Consider the following 18,530-nt stretch of genomic DNA (forward strand, 5'->3'; position numbering starts at 1 on the left):
CTCTCTCTCTCTCTCTCTCTCTCTCTCTCTCTCTCTCTCTCTCTCTCTCTCGGTTCTCACTCCCTGAAAAAAAGCACCTCGCTTGCTTCCTTCCCACCCCTCCACCTCGGTGCCCCGGGCTCTGTGGGCTCCGGGCGTGTAGGATCTTGTTGTTCCCCAGTAGCTGCACGCCAGAGAAGGCCAGAAAATAGTTTCCAGCCCCACCTCAGTCTTATGCTATTGGGGCGTACAAGTCTGCCCTGACTCCCTGTTCGCTTGTCATTCCATTCCTGCCCTCCCTCTGCTACTTGTCACTGTTGTCTGATACCAGTCGGTGCTCTGCTAGGGATACCGGTCTCTAAGGCTAGCAGAAGGCTGATGGGATGTGGGAACTGTGCTTTGTGTGAACTAGAGCAGTCTTCATCACTTGAGTTCTGAGCTTTGGCTCAGGTCTGACTCCACCATTCTTAGTTCTCATTAGTTAACTCTTTGAATGGGTATTACAGGGAACACGGTTAATATTTCCATTTTGGAGCATTGCTCAGATTTCTCCAGAAAAACACTTTGAAGCTACCATTTTTCCCCCCAATAAATTTTACTTACAAAAAGTCCAAGTCATTTGCCACAAATACTGGTTCGGTAGTATAATGGTGGTTTCTGTCAACATATAATTCCCCAGCATATGGTAGCATCTCTTTTGAAAGCATTTGTCTGTAGAATTGAATATGATAGTAACTTTCCTTACCTGAGAATTCATATTACATGAAAAATATAATGGACTTAAATTGCCATTTACTGGCAGCCAAGAAATAGTAGTCTTTTCAGTATAATTCAGGATGTTGCTCCCTTTTCTGAATAGTCTGTTATTTTGTTCTGGGCAGGAGGATGGGTTCATCCACATCTGATGTAGTAACTGTCAGTGATGTGTTTGTGTGGGACCAGAAAACTCAGTGCGTTTCATTGTTAGCTCCGTCCCCGCTTGGCTGATGACTTGTGGGTTTGGGTCTACACCAACAATCAATAAGCTATTACGTTGTTTCTTCTAGCCTGGAGGTGAGTATAGCCATGCTCTAGGTTTGGTAGAATGGCCCAGGAGAAAGGGAAGCCAGCAGAATCTTTAATCTAGGGTGATTAGGGGTGTCCAGTTGTGTAAGCGCTGCACTCTAATCAGAATTGAGTTTATGTGGTGTCTGATCAGACGATGTCAGTCAGTGAAGTCTTTGATTAAAAACCCATACCATTAATATTTGAACGAAAAATCTTTTCCCTGTAGAGGAAAAGAGGCTGTAAAGCAGTATTGGCCTTGGTGTATTCTTTTACACCAGTACACGAAGTGGCCTTCTGGTAGGTACTTTCCAAAGGGTTATCTTTTGGGTGTTTGTGTTCTGTGGGGGAATTGAAGGCAGAGACCAGAAGTCTTTTTTCCAGCCTCACAGGATCATGTTTATAAAACTACCCAGTGATTAAGGTCCATATCTCCAGCCACGCGAGTTTCAAATAATCAGAAAATAGGAGTCAGTGAGATAGACAAAACATTGAACTATGTGGGCAGAGCTAAAAGGAACTCTTTACTCTGGAGTTAGGGGCATTCTCTGTACACACAGCTGTGTGAATGTGTCTGTCTGTCTGTCTGTCTGTCTGTCTGTCTCCATTCAGGTTTGGGTTTATATTAATGGCAAGAACATCTAACTGTAGTGACAGGTAAAATAGAATAGCAGTGCTCGGTGTAAGTGGACTGTGTGATAGTGTAGTGAACCATTTGGGAGATGTCTCAGTAAAGTGCTTGAAGACCTTTAGGTCTTCCATCCCTAAACCCACGTAAAAAGTTGGGCAGAATGTCATGCACTAGGGATGGCCGAGACAGCCAATAGATTCTCTGGGACTCATTAGTCAGCCAGCCAGACAGCCAGCCTGTCTTGGCAAGCTCCAGACCCGAGATAGCCTTGTGTGGGATAGATGGACAGCACCTAACGAGGGACATCTGAACTCTGACCTCCATATATACCTACCCATGTGCATGTACAAATGTGGCTTCCATAATAAAAATCTCTTGTGATAGCTCCATAGGTAAAAGGTGTTTGCTGCAAAGTCTGATGACTTGAATTCAATCGCTGGAGCCCACATAGATGGAAGGTGAGAACCACCTTCACAAAGCTGTCCTCCGGCCTCTCCCAACATACATGGTGGCACACATGCCCTCGTTCATGCTTATGTAGGTAAAGGAATGAATAAATAAAATTAGTTCTGTTAAAGCAAGTGAATATTCTGAATACCTTGACATAGATCTGGTAAGGAAAGGTTGTTAAGCCTATATTTAGGAATTCCAACACTGTTTTATTTGCTGGCTTGTTGAGTTGATGTTTTAGGTTACTCTTGGCTATTAACCAAAATATGAACCTTTAAAACATTTCATGTAGCTTTAAAAATCCTCACTTGGTATTTATATTCTTTACATGACCTTTTATTTCTTGGCAAACTATGATATGTGACTATGATAGCTGCAGGTTATCTTTCTAGATGCCAAGGTCTTATTTGAACTTTTAATTGTGTAAAAGTATAACTGCCAACTACAGTTAGTGTTTTCTGAGGCACTTGTCCTAGGACCTGTAATCACCTTCCGGTTGTTCTGTCTGCAGAGCTTTGAATATACAGGAGAGCAGGAGAAAGTAAACGTTGACAGCTGCCATTTAGAAGCTTGGAGGAGTAAGAACATTAGTGGAGGAATCCCAGAGCTTAGCTGGGTTAACCCTAGCCCACTGCCAGGGAGAACGTCCTGCTCAGCTTCTCATCCCAGGGTGCCCACCTTGCCCACTGTGGAAGTTCTGAAACTCTCTCTCTCCAGGTCACTAGACCCTAGTCTTGTTTATTTCCCAGACCAGTTCGGCCGCAGTAGCAGCACCTCTGCTCTGTCTTTGCTGCCTGCATCGTCAATCAGGGTCTGCCAGCCGCCACTCAGATAGAACCCTAGGTGTAAATTTTACATGGTTTTCTAGATAGATCTGGAAAAAGAAACGGAGTTCTTAAGATGACACCTGCTGGCTTGTGATACACTCGGACATACTGTCTGTTATTCGTTCTCCCCTTGCCTGCTTTTCCTTCTTTGGGCTTGTCTTTGGGCCCGTGGTTTCATTTGATGAGCACTGCCCTAGGTGAAGCCTTAGCTTTGTAATTTAGACGTTTGTTTTGCTCATCCTCAGTTTTATGAGTTGCTTCGAAGGGTTATAGGTCATTAGTTTTTGCTAACTTCCTGCTAAAGCATTGAGTGGCCGTAAAAACTCATCCTGACAGGAGGATCTTGGCTGACCTGTGATAGCATTCACATTTGAGCTGTCAGCTTTTGATTGCGGCCAGGAGTCTTTGTTGTGGACCTGCTGTTGGAGACGCTGTGGAAGGGTACACCATTCTTCTTACTCTCTCTTTTATATTTAATGGGTGAAGCTTTTCCCATGGAACACTGAGCAGTACTAAAAAATTTTCCAGTTTAAGGATAGACTAGAAGTTCCAATTTTAGAAAAGTGGTAGAAATAACTGGAACAGAAGGGGAAAATGTAAGCTGATACCAATTACTTCTGAGAAAGTCAAGCTTGATTACATAAAATATGTTGAATAAAACTGAATTAATTGCTTAATATAAACCCTTCCTTGACTTCAGAGTCTAAATTACGCCTATGTCCTAGGGAGACTGTGAAGATGGGCATCGCAGTCCACACAATTGTAGGTGGTTGTGCTGAATGGCAACCTGGAGAGGGGTAGCTGTCCCCATTCAGAGGGGTAGCTGTCCCCATTCAGAGGGGTAGCTGTCCCCATTCAGAGGGGTAGCTGTCCCCATTCAGAGGGGTAGCTGTCCCCGTTCGTTCAGAGGGGTAGCTGACCCGTTCGTTCAGAGGGGTAGCTGTCCTTGTTCCGAGAGGAGCGTGGAAGAGATTTGAGTGATGTGCAGGAATGGCCTAGAATGTTCCTAGAGAGTATCATCTCCACGGAAGAGGGACTTTCAGCTGAAAGTGAGCAGCAGTTAGAAGAACGTTAAACCTTAAATGTTTTAAAGCCAGGGTCTCGCTCTGTAGCCCAGGCTGTCCTCAGACTCACAGCCATCCTCCTGCTCCAAACTCCTCAGTGCTGAGTACAGATGTGAGCTGCCAGCCTGGGCCAAGACTTCTTCTTTTCAGAATAGAAAGTCTAATGTTTATGGAGAAACAAAGGGAATGACTGTTTCTGGTCTCGGGTGGTTTTTTTCTTTTTTACTTAATTGGTGGTTTTTCTTAAAAAAAAAAATATCGTTAGCAATATTAACTAAAGAATGAAGTTAAACAGGAGATGGCTGCAGATGAGATTTGTGTACATTTAAGCAAATTGAAAATGCTTTGACTTTGACGTTGTAAGGTGAGCATTAATCTGCTCCTGTTGCTGTCTCTATAAATAGTGAAGGTGGTTCTGCGTTCAAGACTTGAACTAGCACTAACCTCTTCTCTTCTAGGGTCCCTTCTCTTTTCCCGTCTCTCCTCAGTCCTGCTTCCTCCTCCTTTTCTTGAGAGAAGTTGATAGATGGACACAACTTACAACCATCACATATATAACTTAAATGCGGAACTAGCTTAGTGGGGTCTCACCATCTGATCCTTAGAGAGAGAAGGAAACTGACGTTTGCTGTCTTTACACATTCATTGTTACAAGTTCTGCTCTTGGGCATTAGTCATTGATCGCTTCAGTTGGTCTCACCTGTTTTTTAATCAAAGAGAAAATGAAGTTCTGAGAGTTGACTCTGCTATCATTAGAAAGTCATCTTTGTTACGGCTAACCGTCTGTATTCATCCGGGCATCTCGCAAATGTTTGCTGAATCCTTAGCTCTGGTACCATCAGGTGCTACCTAGTGGGCATAGCTTCTGCCCCCGTGTGCTTACACTCCAGTCAATGAATTGTTGAAAGGTCTCTGACAGAAACTAACAAGCTTGGGGATAATAAATATGGAGTGATTAGGGATGGATGTCTTTCATAGGGGACATTTATAAGACCTAAATGTTAGGGAACCGTGAGAGTTATTGTCAAGGAGCCTTGTATGTGGGAGCAATAAATGAAAGGCCTAGAATCAGCGAAGCCTGGTGTGGAAGAGCTGGAGTATTGCAGATACAGGGACTCAGGTGGCTATGACCAGAGCAGAGTGGTTTATGGGGGGACAAGGTTAGTTCAGGGTAACCCGGGAGCGCTTTGAAGAACATGGTAACTATTGGGAGGTTTAAATGACACCGTATAATTTTTATTTTGAAGTAATCGATTTGCTACACAGTGTGGAACATTTGAAGTAGGCAACGTGCTCATGAAACTTTGACTGGAAGCCTGGTGAGAGACGTGGGTGGTTGGAACAAGCTGCTGGTAGCTGAGGTGGCCGGGTGTTGTCCTGTCGATAGATAAATAAGGGGGTTTCCTCCTTCTTCCCGGGGAGAGGGAAGTATTGGTGCGTTTGTACGTGGGTCTGGGCTGGGAAGATGTAATGTCATCTGATTGATCCTGTACATTTTCTTGACATTGTGTACCGTGATCACGAGTTAAGAATGAAGAGGAGAAAGATGCGCTAAGGGTGATTTCCTTCCTCTCAGCCTAGCGGTTTGGACCCTTCCTTGTTCCATAGAGAAAAGACAATAGGAAGGACACTCAGTGTGCAGTGATGCTGTCCATGCCTCCTACCAGGAGGGCCCTGGGATGTCATTACACAAACGACAGGAGCGTCTGAGGCGCTGGACCGCGGGTCTCATGGAACACTCAGTTCTCGAGCTCTTTTTCCCCACTCAGTGCAGAGCATAACTTTATCAGTCTTAGGAGTATTTCAGGCAAGAATCCAAGGATAGTATGGAAGCTAGATTTCAAGTATCATTTTATCCAAATTTAAAAAGTAAGAGATCAATAGAAATTGTTTTATGTCATTGGAAGAGGCAAGACTATATTAGCAGATTGGTGAATTTCACAAGAAATTGAGAATAAAGTGACCTCTCACCTTTTTACCAGATCCTGTATCTTCTCTATAGAAGATGGAGTTTTAGCAGGTTGTAGAACATCAACATAAATGAAGCTGACAGAACAGGCCTCCGGTTTTCTTCTTAGATATTTGACAACTCACTGCCCTGCCTAGACTCAGTATGACGAAGTCAAATTGTTTTAGACTGATGTTTTCACTGTTGAAGGAGTCCAACCCAATACCTCTTTTGATTCACTTAAACATTCCAGTTTTTAGAAAACTAAAAATGCCACCGACCTTTCAGTGTTGGAGTTAAGTGAGCACAGTGGAGTGTTCAGCAGTTGGCGCTTGAGCCTTTCAGATATGAGGAAGATGCAGAATGAGTGCGTATATCTGATGCACTCTGAAGTATGACTCAGACACATACGCATGGCTTTGTTGCTTGTTCTCATGACACCAAAACCTTTTTACTAATAGAATATAAACTTTCTACACACACACACAAAGTGCCACGACTGCTGTAGTCAGTGCGAAGTGGCCCCAGACAAGCTAGGATTAGTCATTTGCTCCAGTTCTTCCTGCTCCACTTCTGCTTTCTATGTGGAGAGGCCCGTTGCTCTATTCTTAATGGTAGTGATATTCTCTTTACATCGTTACACTAGCTGCCCGCCAGCCCAGCATCGATTCAGTCATGCCCACACACAAGGCCCGATGCCTTTTCTGAAATAAATGCAGGTTTGTTTATGTAACTTTTCTGCATCAAATCTAGCAGCAGGGGCAGTGGGGTAGTTTGGCTGGTGAAGGCATTGCCACCAAACCTGAGCTCAGTCTCCAAGAGCCACATGACAGAAGAAGAGAATCAGTCCCCACACGTTGTCCTCTGACTTCTGCATGTATGCTGGGGCGGAACACACATGAACGTATGTACACATCCATACCTACATACTCATAAAGAAACTGGGAGGGGCGTAGCAGCATCTCTCACCCCTGCCCTTCCTGTGCTGCGTTCTTGCCGTGTGTATATTTCTCTCCTGGCTCTTGCACACACTCTTTCTTCTGTCTGCTTGTCCACTGTCTGCACTCGGCTGCCTCTTGCTTCTCTTTCAGCTTTCCCTTAGAAGCTGCTCCCGTGAGAGTCTCGGCTTCTCAAAAGCTGTTGTACACATCTGGAATACACAGGCCTGCAGTATAAAGCATGTATGTACACATGCACGCACATACTCACCAGTAGCCATGCTTAAAAAGAAGAGAGCAAAGTTAATGTTAATATATTTAATCCAGCATGCCTAAAACATACTGCTTGTACATAGAACCAATAGGAAATAATTATTAATGAGATACTCTGCATTATGTTTTTTTGTGCAGTCTTCAAATACAGTGTAAATTTTATACTTTAGGCTGATTTCAGCTCACCATGCTTAAAATGCTCACTAGCCACTTGAAAAAGTCAGTGTCTATTCAAGTTGAGTAGACCTGTGACTCGGAAGCTTTACTATTAGGTATAAAACTCAACACAAGTACATAACGTGTGCCAAAAGGCACACGCGAGGGGCCATGGCATCCTTGTCTGTTGTAGTCCCAGACTGCAAACAACTCATCCTTACACCCCCAGTGGAAAGACGAGGGGAACGGGGGGCAGTGTGGGCAGCAGTTCTCAGCTTGGAAGTCTCAGGAGTCACTTGTTTGGGAATCCAAAGGATATTTTTAAATTGGGGCTACATGCTTGTCTAAACCCACAATAGAAATTAAAAAGTTATTAATATAAGCCTATTTAAAATGGCAGTGAGAAACCTGTTACCACACATACATTGATAAATAAAAATATGCTAAAGGACACATTTTCTACAACAAAAAAGAAGACTGGAGTTGTTTTACTTTTGTGCAAGTTATGGTGGAGCTCTAGTGGTGTGTGAAACACACTTGGTTTAATAGCAGACAATACTTGCTGAATGAATGAATTCATTTACTCATAACTAAAGCAAATTATATTCGTGGTATTTCTGAAGTTGAAGTATTTACACATTCATGAGAGTGCCATAGCAAATTGGTAATGACATTATTTTGTGCTGAAATATATTTACTAATATTTATTAGACTTTGCATTTGTAAGATCAGTTTACAGCCACCCTTTGCTTTCTTCCTTCCTTCCTTGCACGCTTGCAACCTAACGTGCCCCCCTCCCTGCCTGATTTTCACATCTGCTCATCCGTTCTTCTCACTGTTGACGTTAGTGGACGGAGCAGCACGGAAGTTTCTTCAGTGTTTGAGCTGCGGTTGTTTTGCCTTCTCAGGTTCGGAGAGCGAGGTGTGTTTATGAGCAGTATAGGTCCTGTGGTAAGAGCAGAAATGAATGGTTTTGTCTTAATGAGAACGGCTGAAAAGAATGCTGTCGTTCTCACTGTAATTAAACTTTATTTTACTGAACAACATACTAGAGAGGAGACAGTAGGAAGCAGCAGATTCCTGTTGGGTCTGGGTCTTGGAGGAAATGGAGTGGCCTCAAGAGAGCTGAAACCCAGTCCAAAAGGCACAAGTTGGGAGGGAGGTATGTGGGGGAGGGAGTGTTTCCAGAACAAGAAATGTGAACTGAGCTTAAGTCAGGGGTCGAGGTCTCTTAGATCACATTCAGGCACAGTGTACCTGTTTCATAGATTGGATACGGAATAACAGGTTATAGTATAAAATAGCCAGTTTTCTTCTCAGCGCTGCTATTGAACTTCTCTGAGTACCAGCTAAAATAGTTGGCTATCGTTATAGGCCACAGGGCAAGCATAATGCGTACAGATAAAATTGCCTCGTTAAGTTAACTTAGCCCCACATCACTTTTCTACCAAATTGTAGCAAGGGGCTGAGTGGTTTTTTAAATTATATTGACATATACTGTATATATGTATGGAGTGTAGCATCATAATAGGATATATATGCACACACACGTACATATTTATACCATGGGTAATGATCAAGTCTGAGCAGTTAGCATTCTTTCTCACTTTTTTGTGCTAGGGACCTTTAAACTCTTCTAATTACATTAAAAATGTACTACATTGTGAGCTGTAGTCGGCCTGCTGTGCTTACATGTGGATGTGCTAGAGAGACTTGGAACTGGAATCCAGGATGTGGCCTGGCTTTACTTTATTATTTTAATCTCTAATCTAGCCAACTGCAGTGGCACAGACCTGTGTTCCTAGCACGTAAGAGGTGGAGGCAGGAAGACCCAGGAGTTCAAGGCCAGCCTGACAGCCTGTCAGAAACCAAACACACACTGGAAAATCCCTGATCTAAGTAGGGAGTTAGCTCTACCTCAGCTTTGGTCAGTTCGCTTGAATTACTTCCAGTTTGATCTGGTCTAAATCTGTTGTGATATTAAACATTCACGTATAGGTTTTCTTTTGACATGAACTTTAATTTCCCTAGAGTGAATATTTAGGGGTGTGGTTCCTGTGTCTCAAGTTTCATACATGTGTTCGAATTTAGGAGGAAGCACCAAGCCGTCTTTCACCGAGCTTAGCGGTTTGCCTGGACCAGCTGCATGTAACGGCTGCATCACTGTGGGGCTTCACCAAGCCCAGATCTTGGTATCTTTTTATTGTCCTTCTGAAGCTTCCTTAGCAGACCCTCCTGTTTCATTTTGCGTTGTTAAGTGGCCAATAATGTTGAGCATCTTTTTCACGTGCTGTTCTGCTGTATTGGATGAAGTCATCAGTTCATGCATTTCCAATCATTTTTCATTTTACTGTTGAGCTTTTAGGGGTCTTGTGTGTTATTTTCCTCTGGATCTATAGTTTGTCTTCTAGAACTGTCATGGACAAAGCAAAAGTTTGACATCTTACAAAGTTGAGCTTTTCGGTATTTTATCTTATGAATTAGGTTTGGTTATAATTCCCTTTACCCAGCTCAGATCAGGAAGGATTCTCTCTTTCCTAAAACCTTCTTGTTGCACATTGTGACCTAAGACCCATTTTGATTTATCATTTGTGAGTAAAGCTTGTCAACAATTTTCCTTTCTGCAAATGGTTTCACTATCACTTGGTGAAAGTATCACGCTTCCCATTTGAGTTGCTCTTCTACCAGGTTAAGTGACCACGTAGCAGGGTCAGCCTGGACCCTGCACTCACTCTCAGCTCTCAGTCCCGTGAGGTCCCTTCCCTATCACACTGACTCGATTGCTATGGCTTTACAATTAACTATAAGCAGGATAGCCAAACCCTTTACTTCTATCTCCATCAAGATTTCCTGACGCTCCGATCCCTGTTCCCTTCCAGATGTTGTAGCTCATCTTTGTCTGGGAAATATCCTGATGAGGTTGTTTGTTGTTGTTGTTGTTGTTTTGTTTTTTTGTTTTTATCATGTAGTATTTGTTGGCAAAGTCCGCTCATTTGTTTCCTGGCCACTCAAGCCTGAAATAACCACACAGATGTGCTCCCCCTCCCCCAGCCCCTGCACACACAGACTACACACAGAAATAAGTTTGAAAACATGAAAATGATAATTTTCTAAATTTGGCTTCTAGGTGTACCTTCTTTTGTGTATGTAACGTGATTGCTCACTTACTAGGTTTTTTTTTTTGTTTTGTTTTTGTTTTTGTTTTTCAAGACAGGGTTTCTCTGTGGCTTTGGAGCCTGTCCTGGAACTAGCTCTGTAGACCAGGCTGGTCTCGAACTCACAGAGATCCGCCTGCCTCTGCCTCCCGAGTGCTGGGATTAAAGGCGTGCGCCACCACCGCCCGGCATCACTTACTAGTTTTAAGAGGTATTTCTGTATATTTTCCTGGGATTTCTTTCACATTTTATTTTTAATTGGGAATAAAGACAGTGTTGTATTTATCTCTCCAAACTGTATAGAGTTGAGATAGGGTCTCACTGTGTGGCTCAAGCTGCCTTTGTACTTGTGATTCTGCTGCTGGAGTGCTGGGATTACATGCACGCCCCATGCCTGGCAACCGGTGTTTTAATATTGAACTTGTGGCCCTCCTGTTTCTGCTTCTGGAGTGCTGTTGGTCGTTTGAGACAGGATCTCACTCACACTCTACAGCTCAGGCTGCTGTGGAACTCACTGTAGCGCAGGCTGTCTTTGAACTCATGGCCCTCTGCCTGCCTCAGCCTCCAGAGTGATGGGACTACAGGCGTGAACCACTGTGCCTGCCTATTTGCTTTTTATTTCCAAATATGTTACTGTGGACATCAACCTTTAATACTTCAACCTCTAGAGTACAATTCAGCTGCTTTAAGTATGTTCACAGGGTAACCATCACCCCTGCCCAACTTCAGAAGACTTCCTTCAGCTCCAGAAAAACAAAAAAAACCAAAAGCCCTATACCTGTCAGTGATCACTGCCTCTTCAGCACCCTGGCCACCCTGGCAGTCAGGAGTCGGCCCTGTCCTGAGATTGCCTTGTTCTGGGTGTCTGATGGAAGTGCAGTCCTGAGACACCGTCTTGTACCTGGCGCTTATCCAGAGTTCCTGGTTCCGGGTTTGTCCAGAACACACTCCGTCCTGTGACTCATGTGGTGCGGGCATTTCAACAGTTGTCGCTTTCTGTGTTCCCTTATTTGGGTGTGTAAAGAGGGCTTAGAATTTGTAATTCATGTTGGAACTCTGCCTTTGTAAAGAACTCCAAACTTATCCAGACGGGCAGTGCTGTTTCCCATTAGCGTGACATTCTCTGCTTTTCACCAATGCTTCGCTGTCCATCTCATATCATAGCTACCCTGTGTGCGTGTGGAGTGGATGCCATTGTGGTTAAAATGATGAGGAGGGGGTTTCTGGGTTTTTCCTGTGTTTGATGGCTGTTTGTGTGTATGTCTCTTGGAGAGATGTCCATTCAAATCCTGTGACAGTCCTGATTAGTTAGTTTACTTCCCTTTTCGTTATGTGAGAGTTAGAAGCTTTGGGGCCTGGTTTGGAAATATTCTCCTGTCCTGTGGGTTACCTTTGCACTTCCGAAAGTGCCCTTCGGCGTACAAGTGTTTTCAGCTTTAAACAATATGATTAATCTGTGGTCCCCTTTGTTTCCCTAGTCAGAGGCCATGGTTCATCCCTGTGCTTTTGTTTGTTGTTTTTGTGGAATTGTGTGGTCCATTTTGGCCTTTTTGTTTTTGGTTTTTACTATGGTGTGGGTAGGTCAGCTCATCCTTTGTGTGTGTGGCTTTCTGTTTAGAACAATTTGTTGAGAAGACTTTTTAATTTTTTAATTTTCTTGACAGTTCTGCCAAAGGTCAGGTGACCTAACAGTGGGCGCATCCTTCCCGGATCTGAATCCCATTATTGCCTTCATCTGTCCATCCCGTCTCAGTTTCTCTTCCCATGCTGTGGTGAAATCCTCTGACCAATGTAACTTGAGAGAGAAGGGTTTATATGGTCTCTCAGTCCAAGGGCACAGTGTGTCCTGGTTGGGGAGCTGTGGCAGATAGCAGAGACTGAAGCAGGTGGTCACACTGCATCTGCAGGCGGAAGTGCATCCTGCTGCCCACAGTCCAGGGCTCAGCCAGGGAAACGCATCCCTGCAGTGATTGGGCATTCACACAGGAGGTGAGTCTCCCCATCTCAGTTAATGAAGTCAAGATAAACCCTCACAGATGTGCCCAAAGTCCATCTCCCAGGGGATTCTAGAATATATCAAATTAGCAATTAACTCCTGTATCAGTACGCTGTCAGTACTCACCTTCCTAGTAAGTTTTCAAATTAAGAAGTATGAATTCTCCAATTGTTCATCTTTTCCAAGGTTGTTTTGGTGATTCTGGATTTCTTAAATTTTCATATGTATTTTAGGTCTAGCTTGTCAGTTTCTGGTCATTGTGGGGATGGGAGCTGGGGTTTTCCTAAGGATCACATTGACTGTAGAGCGGGTTTGCTGAGGACGATGTCCTCCCAGCTGTAGTGATGGCCCCTGAGCAGCCGTTCTCTTCCCATTTCCGTCTTCAATTTATTCTTGTGATGCTTTGTATATAGATTTTACATATTTGTTGTTGTCAAATATATTAGTACATTGTTTTCCTTGCTTTTGTAAACTGAATTATCTTTGTTTGGTTTTTAAATTATTAGTGCATAGCAAATATACTTTTCATACATTCTCTGACTTTATCCAACTTATTAGCTTTAATAGACTTGTTTTTTTTAATCCCTTGGGATTTTTGTATACAAGATCATGCTATATCTTTAAACAGTGAGTCTTATTTCTTCACTAGTCTACTAAAAAAACTTTTGTTTTTGTGTCTTTCACCAATTGTCTTTAGCAAACCAAACCTTCAGTTATTAAAAAAATGAATAGAAGTAGCAAGAATAAGGATCCTTATTTTTACTTATAGTTACATTTAAATTATTGTAGCAAAGATTGTATTACTATGGAGACAGGAGGAGAATACATGTTATAAATTTATACTGCTCTGTTTTGCCAAAAATGATTTTTAAAAGCCGCAACAACAACAAACTAAACAGTGCTCACACCGACTGCATTAAATTAACCACTCCGTTCTCAATAGTGTTTTAAGTGTTGAGGCTTCCCTTTCCTGCGCCGTGGCCTTGTTTTGGCCTCAGTCTCCTCGTAGGCAAAATGGTATTTGTGGTACAGAACCGTTAGTGAGCAGATGACTCTGTGCCGTTTGTGCACAGAATGCCAGTGTCTCCTCAAGTTATTACCCTAAGACCCTAATCCCGGGGGCGATGGAACATGTGGTTCCGTTCTAATGCTCGGAGTAGTTGCCCTTAGAAGAAACGAGCGAGAATTTGGGGAGACACTAGCATTCGGGTTAAATATACAGCACAAAATCATTTGCTTATTAACAGTTCTGCCCACTTAAATGCTTACTATTTACATTGTATCTATAAGGAAACCAAGGCACAGGAAGTTCGTCATCTTAGCCTAGGCCACATAATCACAAACAGGAAGGCTAGGATTTGAACCTAGATAATGTTCAAATTATCTAGCTGCAGATTCTCTGCCCCACCCCGTCTTTACCTAATGCTTTGAAGAAGTGAATCTCCTGTAAATGGATAAAAACGCATTCATAAAGGTCCTGTGAATGTATACAAACGCATTCATAAAAGTCCTGTAAATGGATACAAACACATTCATAAAGATTCTGTAAATGTATACAAACTCATTCATAAAGGTCCTGTAATTGGATACAAACGCATTCATAAAGGTCCTGTAAATGGATACAAACACATTCATAAAGGTGGTTATAATGATGGGGCTGTGCTCAGACAGTCATACCATATACCATAGGCTATCAAATAAAAAGCCCAATGCCACATTTGGGTTATTGCTTTTCAAGTTGTTGGTCAGTGAGGTCCCATAGACACATCCCCAAAACATTACAGGCTGTTCTTGTTCTTAGTGATCCTCTAGAACTCGATGGTAAGACCCTCCTACTGAAGACACCACATACTTGAGGTATAGAACATGAAGATGTCAAGCTAGTACCAACCTGGAAGACTCTTTCCTATGCTATGCTGGACAGTTCTTTACACACTATTGTTTTTTGGTTTTGTTTTTTTTGTTTTTGTTTTTGTTTTGTTTTGTTTTGTTTTTTTGAGACAAGGTTTCTCTGTAGCTTTGGAACCTGTCTTGGAACTAGCTCTTGTAGACCAGGCTAGCCTCGAATTCAGAGATCCTCCTGCCTCTGCTTCCAGAGTGCTGGGATTAAAGGTGTGCTCCACCACCGCCTGGCTTACCATGTTGTTATACACTGTTGGAGAAGAGAGTCAGCAGCAGCCTCACCAGCTGAGAACCCTGATAGCTTCAGTGGCAGTTGGTCTGGCAAGACCAGCCCACTGGCGCAGTAGTACCCAGTACCCTTCAGTGCCCTTCAGTGCCCTTCAGTGCCCAGGCTGCTGCTTTGCAGTGTTGCTTAGAGACCTCCCTCCAGTCAGTGCCTCTTTGTAAACAAGCTGATTTAATTCTTCTTGCATTATCCATTTTAATTTATTACTAGGACTTATCTGCTTGTGAGCCTACTAATAGATGAGCCAGAGATGCTAGATTATTAATGTTTTCTGAATTTATCCCAGTTTGCTCTTAATTGAAATTTCTAAGAGGCAAGATGCTCGGTTATTGGATTTTTATGCTACCCCCTCAGGGTTTGTTGTAAGGCTATTAAGTGACTCACACAAATACTTGGTGCATCAAATGTTAATTTTCTTTTTTCTTTAGTAGATAGACAAATGACAACATATAGGAACAGTAATTGGATAGTTAATAAAGTTAGAAAGATTAACTTCAGAAGCATTTAAAAATACCACCAACCAATTTAACAAATAAGTAAAAATCAAACTGTTCTAGCAAATGTTCTGAATCATTAATAAAGACAAAACAAGACTTGTTAGGGCTCAATGAGATGAGCACTCATGCTTAGCTAACAGAAATACTTGAGGTATTACTTGACATAACTTGGACATATCTTCTCTCCATAAATTATTTTCTAGATATTTATCATATTATTTATAATTTTGTTCACACTAATAACTAATGCTGTAATTGATGCTTTTGTTATTTTTGTGCTTTTTGTGTTTCTATAATTGGGCCGTAAAAAGTACAATTACTGAGTCAAAGGCTGGAATACTTTCAAAGTTCTCAATAAAAATAATATCCTATTTGTATTGAATGCTTCTCTTTTACTAATTATTATTTTGAATCCTTTATATATAATTTATTTAATCTTTCCCCCAAACTGAGAATGGATCATATTTTAGCCCCGTAAGTAAGCCACAGAGAAAATTTTTTATGCAATTGCAGCCAAGATTTGTTTTCTAGAAGAATTTGAGCACATTAAGCCTTTGATCATAGATGTTAAGATTATAAGTCTTCTAATGCCTTCCCAGTGAACTATTACAGTAATAGCACCATAGCAGTGAGCACAGCCAGAGCCATAATTATGGTCACTAAATATGATTTGTCCCTGAAAGGATTCAGGGGTCATGGGATGGATGATTGGTTCCAGTGTGGCAGGCTGGATTATCCTGCATACAAAGCAGGGAAACCACCAGAGACCAGAAGTTCATGTCCAAACGACACAGGCAGGAGTTGATCTGAGCGGTCCCTTGGCTGACGGTGAGGAAACGCAGTGGAGACAGGTGATGGGAACACACCGGGTGTGCGGAAATGCGTCCTCCATACAGTAGTGTCCGCTTACAGTAAGACACACACTGTTGTGACAGACGGATGAGTGGATACCAGGGCAGATAAATGGCTGGCACGCTCTCTGTCCTCCAAAAATAGACCACTGTGAGAAAAGAATTAAACATTTATGTGTTTTCTCTTTATGAAACGCTGTTTCAGGGTAAGCAGATACCTTAGCGGGAGAGGGTTTTACTGAAGGGCAGCCGCGTCTGTGTGCAGAACGCCCACTGCTTTTGTGCTGGAGTCTTAGCCGAGCGCTCGCAGCAGACTTTGACCACAAAGCCTGAAATATTGAAGCTCTCCTCTCACAGAGAGTGTTTGCTGATCCTTGAACCAAGTGGACAGAATTAAATGAGCTAAAAAGGAAGTGATGCAACAGAAGGTGGACATCGGGCAGCTGGTCAGTCCAGTGGACGTGAGACTGACCAGTCCAAGTTCAGAGCTACTGGAGCAGAGTAACCAGACGGAACGTTGGGGCTTGACAGAAGGCTGTGTATGAGCACACCAAAAAAACAGAGCTGAGATAATCAGGCAAATCTGATTATGGCCTAGTTATAGTAGATGATATCAAGACTCTTTAAGATCTTTCTTTGTTAATAGCTTTATGGGTAAGTAGAGCTGTGCTTTGAGGGACACAGGGGACCCATACTTAGTGTGTACTATTAACACAGCCCACTACAATGGAGAAGGTAACAAAAGCAGTAGCCAAATGCAAGACTCTTTGGCCTACAAGACTTACGCACTTCCCTACTTGTGGCAGGCTTTTGGGTAGCCTGCTTTTGGCAGCTACTGACACCATCTGACCTTTGAAAATGCCTTCATCCCTTGGCTTTGTTAGTATGAGCATAGTCATTCTCTCTTGCTCCACTGAATCCAGATGTCATTTACAGAGAAGCATCTGTCCAGAAGGAATCTGTATCCTCTAGTGATGGTGACTCCAGAGCCAGCATTTCATGCCTGCTTCGGCTCCCCAGTAAACAGATGAGTGTTGTCCGTTTAATTGCTGCACTTGAAGCTCCTCAACTTCAGAAGGGACATGTCAGCTATTCCCAAGATGGCTTTGAAAGGAAAGATACATCATAGGAAAGTGTTGTACAAATGATGACACTATTGTATATTAGGAGGTATCATGAGAGCATGTAGTACATGATTTTTGTAGTAAGATAGACCTAAGCTTGGATATTATATCTTCTAGCTGTGTTATTGTGAGCAAGTTACTATTATCCTTAACATTTAATTTCTTTGTATATACTGGAGGCAATACCCGTTTCAGTTGTTTGCCATAATAAGTAAATCAGCAAAATCGAAATCAGCAGAACATCGTTTTTATAAGGCTGAGATGTTAGCTCAGTTGGTAACGTGTCTGCCTTGCACCTAAGTGTGATCCCTAGAACCCATGTAACAAAAATGCCCTGTGTGACCTTGCACACTTGTGATCCAAGCCCCAGGGAGGTGAAGCCATGGGTGGATCTCTGGGGCTCACCAGCCTGACATACTTCGTGTATTCCCATCCGGTAACAGGTTCCCCCCAAGAGAAGTGAAAAGGTAGGCAGTACCTGAGGATACCCAAGCTCCTCTGGCTCATGTGTGCATGTGGCATTGTCTCCAGTACACACACACACACACACACACACACACACACACACACAGAGAGAGAGAGAGAGAGAGAGAGAGAGAGCGCTTTACAGATAGATGTGAGGTATGTTCTCTTTCACTCGGAGAAGCACCTGTACACAACTGATGTAGGTACATTTACATGGGATCATTTTTAAGAGGTACATAACAATGAGTAAATCCCCATGTGGTATCTCTGTAGGGTTTTATTGTGCGTGTATACGGGTGTGCTGATGCACATGTGTGGGAGTGCAGGCATCCATAGGCCACAGAACTCTGGGGGAGATGAGAGGCTAACTCTCATGAGTTGGTGCTATCCTGCCACCTTGTGGAACCCTGGGATTGAGTGCAGGTTGTCAGGCCTGCCTGCATGCCCCTCTACCCACTGAGCCATCTTGCCAGCCCGTAAAGGTTTTAGACTTACAAAGTGAGTAAGTTGTGAAATAAGGTTTTTAGAGGTAAATGGGAAGCTAGCTGTTCACTGGGAGGAAAAACAGAAGGAGCATATTTATTGAGATATAGTCTGTAAGCTAAGGGTGTGCCCAGGAGTGGCTGGAGATTAAAAACAGTAGCAGCACCTGCTCTCCTTAGTGCCTTCTTCCAGCTCCACCCCAGCAAGTAAACACTGATGCAAAGACAGAGCCATTCTTAAAGTGTGAGCCGTTCTTAAATTGTGTTACCCAGTGCTTTACACTTCCAGGGTCTTTGCCACACAGTGGTCTCTAACCTTCAATTAGGGGGGGCAGCCTGAATTCTCTTCCCTGTGGCTTTCATACATTCAGCCTTACAGAATACCCGTTCCGTCCTCCTTCCTTGTCAGGCTCTCCTATTCCTTCCTTTATCATCTCTACCCTCTTAACAACTAGCTGTAAC

At 42.9% G+C, this 18,530-nt stretch overlaps 1 protein-coding gene across 1 annotated transcript in view; it reads left to right on the forward strand.

Moving 5' to 3' along the window:
- Lrp12 (LDL receptor related protein 12) overlaps nucleotides 1-18,530 on the forward strand; it is a 76,623-nt gene that overhangs the window by 842 nt on the left and 57,251 nt on the right. The gene's annotated exons all lie outside the window — the stretch shown is intronic.

The sequence above is a fragment of the Microtus ochrogaster genome, unplaced genomic scaffold (assembly GCF_000317375.1).
Source record: "Microtus ochrogaster isolate Prairie Vole_2 unplaced genomic scaffold, MicOch1.0 UNK19, whole genome shotgun sequence".
Lineage (NCBI taxonomy): Eukaryota > Metazoa > Chordata > Mammalia > Rodentia > Cricetidae > Microtus > Microtus ochrogaster.